We start from the raw sequence: 7,222 nt of genomic DNA, 5'->3' as shown, positions 1-7,222 counted from the left end.
ATCGAGCGCTTCAGCGCATCTTAGATTCACAGTTTTTTTGAACTACTGTCAAACACACCTGACGTGAGCCTTAATACTTCTTCCTTTTATCACAACAGAAGACGACCTGAGACATAAAGACAGAGGTACTTATAGGGGACAAAACAGAAACAGAATTTTAGCTGTGTGAATCTCGTTCAGTAACTTTGTTGGAATGAAGATATTTTCGTGCAACCCTTAAGTTAACAGGTAAAAAAAAACTCAGAGTAGGCTGTAGGCTGTACCGAGCATTTTTCACTGACCTCTCAAAATAAAAAAAAATATTGCGACATTTCTGTGGACTATGAGGTTGGCCAATATACTCGCTCTCCTTTAGAGGCAACATTGGTGTATGGAGTTTGGAAGTAGCGCAGTGATAACAGCATATATGAAGCATATATGAAGCTCAGCACAGCCGTCCTGACTCCGGGTTACATTTGTGGATGAATCGAAGCAACATTCTTGATGTGGCCAGTATTATTATTATTTTACAGATCGCGCCCAAAGAAGAAATGTTCTCCAGGTCGATGGAACTTCTCGGCCTCGACCCTCCCCCAGTTAGAAGTCGAGAGCTGAGGTCTCCGCTGATTGGCTGTTTGCAGTGTCAATCAGCATTGGGGATGCTGGGATAGGCAGGGTCAGCTGGGAAATGTGGCGGAGCGGGATGAGGGAGATGGTGTGGCAGGCTACTCTGCTATTGCTGTTGTTGTGGGTCGGCGCTGCTCGGGCTCAATATGAGCGCTACAGTTTCCGCAGCTTCCCTCGGGATGAGTTGATGCCGCTGGATTCGGCGTACCGACATGCGCTGGACCAGTACACGGCGGAGAACTGGCAGGAGAGTGTGGACTACCTGGAGATGAGCCTCCGACTGCATCGCCTGCTCCGGGACAGCGAGGCTTTCTGTAACCTCAACTGCAGCTCGGTGCTGCCCGACCGGGCGGAGCGGTTCCGCGGCTTCCCCGAGCTGCAGCTATTCAGTAGCATCATGAAGAGAGCCCGGTGTCTCCGCCGCTGTAAGCAGGGTCTGCCCGCTTTCCGGCAGTCTCAGGCCAGCAGAGAAACTGTGGAGGACTTCGAGAAGCGGGAGGTTTACAAATATCTGCAGTTTTCTTATTTTAAGGTCCAGAATGTTCCTAAAGCCATATCAGCAGCTCATACCCTCCTTCAGAGGCATCCTGATGATTCAATGATGCAGCAGAACATGGCTTACTACAAATCTTTGCCAGATTCTGATGAGTTCATGAATGACTTGGAAATGAAAAATTATGAGAATCTATTTATCCGAGCTGTCAAAGCTTACAATGGTGAGAACTACCCAACGTCTATCACAGACATGGAGCTAGCCATCCCTGAATACCTCAAGACGTATGATGAGTGCATCGCTGCCAGTGAGGGTTCACGAGAGATGAAGGAATTTAAAGATTTCTACCCTTCAATAGCAGAACATTACGCTGAAGTTTTGCAATGCAAAGTGAAGTGTGAACATGAATTAACCCCAGTCATTGGAGGGTTTTTTGTGGAGAAATTTGGAGCTACAATGTACCACTATCTGCAGTTTGCTTACTATAAACTTGAGAATATGAAGAATGCAGCTCCATGTGTAGTGACGTACTTGTTGTTTGACCCTGAAGATTCTGTGATGAAGCAGAATTTGGTGTATTACCAGTATCATAAGGAAAAATGGGGCCTGACAGAGGAAGATTTCCTGCCCAGACCAGAAGCTGTGCGGTATTACAATCAGACCAAGTTCCAGTTGCAAATGTATGAATTTGTTAAACAGCATCTACAAGCTGATGATGAAGATGAAGTTCTGGAATATATTGACGATCTCCTGGAAACTGCTGACAGTTAACCTCAGCAATAGAACAAAATCTGTACAAGAGCTGCATTGATCAAAAGTGGATTGCTTTCTCTGGCTGCCTCAACTCAGGATAATGTCCCCAAATCCTGAACCCTTCCCATAGCTGCTTAAAGTCGTGGATTCTTTTTAAATCCACCTCTGTTAGTTTGTCGGTGTTTCAGTGGCAGCTCTGTAACATCCTTTCTGAAATGTGCCTTTTATTATTTAATAGACATTTCTTAGCTTTGAGCTTTTGTTCAGTTTTACAGTTAGATTCCATTATTCATTCTTCAAATTGCATGAGGAATAGACTATGGCTGAAAACTGTTGCTTCATAACTACTTGTCTCCTTCATAGCTCTCCCAGTCTGCTCTTCCAACATGATTGGACTATTGTGCCAGTGTTTGTAATGGTTGAATGTAGAGGCTTTCCTTAAAAGGATGTTTATTCTTTTTCCTACATGATCTAAAATGACGTTTAAATATAGTTGGCACACAGACTGTGTTTAGTCGGTTTAACTGACTTCCTGTCTCTGTACAAACTTGGTTGGTTTGATGGTTGAGTGTTGTCCTGAATTAGCCCCAGGATCATGTCGTGTTTGGCAGGAGTGGAATCAATCATAAAAACTTGCTTCTGCGTTCAGACTGGAGAGAAGCATCACTCTGTGATTGCTGTTCATACTTAATTATCCTTCACGCCGATCTGGATTACCAGTGGAAACTGGAGATGCTATTTGTGCTGATTGACGGGAACCTCATAATATTGGGAAAATACTCGTTTAGAATGGAATCTTGTATGATTATTGAGCACCAAAAGGAAGAATATTTGTTGTAAGATGTTAAACAAAGTCTGGATGTAATTTTCATTAAAAATACAACTAAGAATAACATAGATGGGAAATGCAGAAATGTGTACTGATTATAATTCTACTGCAAAAACTTAAACCAAACTTATTTCGTACTTTGCCTCCAGCTTTCACTAGTGGTACTGCTTCAATGCCAGAGAAAACATTGACTCATTTATTAATGTTTGAACATAGACCCTTGATGCTGTTTGTAGAGAGTCAGTGTGAAAAACCCACAACTAATCCTTCACTGCAGCTGCCCTGTGTCTGGATATTTGGTTGTGAGCCATGCTTTAAACAGCAGCCCCTTTTACACAGTCTCGGATGGATTGAATAACACAGTGTAAACTCGCTGTACAATTAGAAATCCTCACAAAACAACTACTGTTTTGATAACCTGAATAATCTGCAATCTTTATGGAGCCCAAACCGTGTTTAAGAAAAAAGTAAATTGGTGGCCATTTTAAATTGCTGGGTAGTGTGCATTACTGAGAATTGCATAATGCAAATCTTTGTTGGTCACTTCCAGCCATCTCAACCAAGAAAAACCCTCAAAGCTTTCCTTTAAATTCTTTCCATGTTTACCTGGGGTCACAAGCTATCTTTTTATGTATAATCCAAATTGCTTGAACAAACAGAAAAGAAATAACATCAATATATTTAACTTTTTTTAAGATTTATTTTTGATAATTTAAAGCAAATTGTCAGACAATGAAGTGGACAGTCAATCATTCATGCTCCCCCATGATATGGTATGGAGTCTTCCTCTGTCTCTGCTCACAACGTCTGGACTGTAAACTGCAACATTCTTGTGGTAAATCCTGTTTTTGTTACATGAATCATATTAATGTAACCATATTAATCTTTCTTCATACACTACAGCCATTGTGTTCAAATGTATTTTTTAAAAAATGATAAGAATCTGTACAACTGACTGGGTGCCTTAAACTAATAAAAATGTTTTTAACCTTTAAAAAAAAAGAAACTATGAAGCTGGGCTAGCGCTTAATATAAAAAAGGATAGCAAGAGTTTTTATAAATATATAAAAAGGAAGAGGCTGGCTAGGGTGAACGTTGGTCCTTTAGAGGATGTGAAAGGGGACCTACTGGTAGGGGGTGGGGATATGGTTAAGGTATGAATAACTTTTTTGTTTCTGCCTTCACGGAGGAGGACGTGAATAATTTGCCGGGTGTTAGCGATGGAAAGGTGGTAGGACTGGAGGGTCTTAATGACATTACTGTTACTAGAGAGGCGGTGCTTGACAGACTGGAGGGGCTGATTGTGGACAAGTCCCCAGGACCGGATGGAATGCATCCGAGGGTTCTGAAAGAAATGACGGAGGTGATAGTGGATGCCTTGGTGGTTATTTTCCAGACGTCGCTGGATTCTGGGGAAGTGCCGGAAGATTGGAAAACGGCAAATGTTACGCCGTTGTTTAAGAAGGGTGCCAGGCAAAAGGCAGGGAATTATAGGCCGGTTAGTTTAATGTCTGTGGTAGGTAAAATGTTAGAATCTGTCATTAAGGAGGAAATTGCAAGGCATCTTGAAGGGAATTGCTTGATAGAGCAGACGCAGCACGGTTTCATTAAAGAGAAGTCGTGTCTGACAAATTTACTGGAGTTCTATGAGGATGTGTCTAGGGCAGTGGATAGAGGAGAGCCGGTGGATGTGGTCTTTCTAGATTTTCAGAAGGCGTTTGACAAAGTACCTCACAAGAGGTTATTGCAGAAGGTCGAGGGACATGGAGTTGGGGGTAGGGTGTTAGTGTGGATAGAGGATTGGTTGTCAAATAGGAGGCAGAGAGTCGGGGTCAACGGGTGCTATTCGGATTGGCGGATGGTGACTAGTGGAGTGCCCCAGGGGTCGGTGCTGGGGCCTCAGCTATTTACCATTTATATAGATGATCTGGAGGAGGGAACCGAGTGTAGGGTGTCGAAATTTGCTGATGACACCAAGATTGGTGGAACGGCAAATTGTGCGGAGGGTGTGGAGAGTCTGCGGAAGGATCTAGATTAGCTGGGCGAATGGGCCAGGAAATGGCAAATGGAATTTAATGTTGGAAAGTGTGAGGTGGTCCACTTTGGTAGGAATAATGGTAGGAAGGACTATTACTTACGGGGCGAAAAACTGCAGCAGGCGGCGGTGCAGAGGGACCTCGGGGTCCTTATGCATGAGTCGCAAAAACCCAGCTTGCAGGTGCAGCAGGTGGTCAGGAAGGCGAATGGGATGCTGGCCTTCATAGCGAGGGGGATTGAATATAAAAGTAGGGAGGTCTTGCTGCAGCTGTATAGGGCATTGGTGAGGCCGCAGCTGGAGTACTGTGTGCAGTTTTGGGCGCCGCACCTGCGCAAAGATATTTTGGCCTTGGAGGGAGTGCAGAGGAGGTTTACTAGGCTGATACCGGAGTTGAGGGGGTTGAGCTATAAGGAGAGGCTGAATAAACTAGGCTTGTACTCGTTAGAGTTTAGAAGAATGAGGGGAGATCTCATTGAGACGTATAAGATGACGAATGGGATGGATACAATAGAGGTGGAGAGACTCTTCCCGCTCAAAAAAGACAGTAGGACCAGGGGGCACAGCCTCAAGATAAAGGGGGGGGGGGGCGGTTTAGAACGGAGTTGAGGAGGAACTTCTTCACTCAAAGGGTGGTGAATCTCTGGAATTCTCTGCCCGTTGAAGTGGTGGAGGCTGCTTCGCTAAATATTTTTAAGACGCGGGTTGATGGGTTTTTGATAAGAGAGGGGATTAAGGGTTATGGGGCAGGGCGGGAATGTGGAACTGAGCCGCGACAGATCAGCCATGATCTTATTGAATGGCGGGGCAGGCTCGAAGGGCTAGATGGCCTACTCCTGCTCCTATTTCTTATGTTCTTATGTTCTTATACCTACTTGGAGACAGTGTGCGTATGACGTTTTTCGGTGCCTTTGGAAGTCTGTCTCAGAAGCCTGAACGATGCTGTCACAAGTCTACTTTTCGATTAAAAGCGTCCGCATTAATTTCTGAGGCAGCGAGCCAGTTCTCCCGCATCATTCATTTGCTCAAGCCTCAAAAAATATTTTGTGAACAGACAACTACAGAGAGTTGCTCTCGGTGATGGCATCCAGTTTTCCTGTGCTACAGCTGTCATCCATTTTGCCATGAGGTCGGGTCTTGAAATAGGAAGCCTGTGAAAAATGATACCACTACCTTTCTTGAAGCGATTCTTGCAGTCCAGTGCGTTTCACGAGACTAACATCTTCCAGCTCCAGCCGCCAGCACCTCTCTCTCCCGCTCCTCCTGCCTGCCACAGACGGAGGCCGACTGCCGCTGACGTCACTTGGAATTCGGCTCCAGCCTCAACAGCAGCTCCAGATTGACAGCTGTAATAGGTTCAGCCTTCTTTTTTTTAAGATACAGCTATGGTCGGAGGCAACTCCATTTAGACGTACTCTTATACAAAGCCAGCAACATGGATAGTAATCATCATTCCTATTCCCGCTGGTCACTGGCCCTGCAGATTGCGCTATCATTCTCGGAGGTTACTGCCCACCCCGTCACTATCAGCAAGGAATTATAGAAACTACAGCGTTGGATAGCAACCAGGACATGTTCCGGTTTCTTGAATTATTGCCCGGAGTCTGAAGCGCATCCGTAAGTTCCTTGGGCCGATAGCGGCGAGTAGGAAGTTGAGACAACTCGTGACAAATGAATGTCACTGTGATCAGCATTTTGTGATTGGACCCTATATTTTTAGTTATTTTCCAGCGCTCCTCTCCATTCTCGGCCTGGACGCATTCAACACAGCGGCAAGGAACACGGTCGTGACGTTGAGGGCAAGGGGGCGAGCGTTTGAGACGGCAGTGTGCTTTGAACGGTTGATTTTATGTGGTATTTAATGAGAAGGATTCTGTCTTTCTTCGCTTTAATATTGCCATTCACTGGCAGGCAAAATGAGAATGGAATGCCTTGATGCTTTGGTTCTCTAAGAGACTGAACTTACCATTAATTTTCACAGCGACGGCAGCACTTGTCAATTGTCCTTTTTATACTTGTCTTCCCTGCTTTTCCCCCGATACAGGGACATCGGGGAGGAACGGGAGTATGCCCAGGAAACTTGCCGACCTATAGAAGCCTGCGCGTACGCGCGCAAGGTGTTCTCTTCTGGATTCTGAAATTGCCGACCTATGTAAGGCACATGTTGTTCCAGAATGTAGCGGTTAATGGTTTGCTGAGCCTTTTAAAAATGTACCCTTGCGCCCTAGGCTACGCTGCTGAATTGACTGGCCTAGATAAACACGTTATAATTACAGCCGTTACTATATTATATTATATTATGAAATCATAGATACATGTACAAAATTCCAAGTACTTTTTCCTCCTCTTTGTGTTTTTTTCGATAAAGTGAATGGCGATTTTTTATCTCTCTCAAGGTCTGAGCAGCATTTCATCTTGTTTCAGAAATTCAAAGACTGAAAGACCAACTGATTGGTGAGTTCGCTGCTTGATTATGCTACCAAGCGGAAATAACTTACTTTATTTA

The 7,222-nt window shown here is 44.4% G+C and overlaps 1 pseudogene; it reads left to right on the top strand.

Moving 5' to 3' along the window:
- The first annotated feature begins 682 nt into the window (after positions 1-682).
- Positions 683-2,043, top strand: LOC145348674 (cartilage-associated protein pseudogene; annotated as a pseudogene).
- The last annotated feature ends 5,179 nt before the right edge of the window (positions 2,044-7,222 follow it).

The sequence above is a fragment of the Carcharhinus amblyrhynchos genome, chromosome 9 (assembly GCF_965287045.1).
Source record: "Carcharhinus amblyrhynchos chromosome 9, sCarAmb.v2.hapA, whole genome shotgun sequence".
NCBI classification, from domain to species: Eukaryota; Metazoa; Chordata; class Chondrichthyes; order Carcharhiniformes; family Carcharhinidae; genus Carcharhinus; species Carcharhinus amblyrhynchos.
Note: the sequence above shows the minus strand (reverse complement) of the source record. Positions and strands in the feature narration are given on the sequence as shown.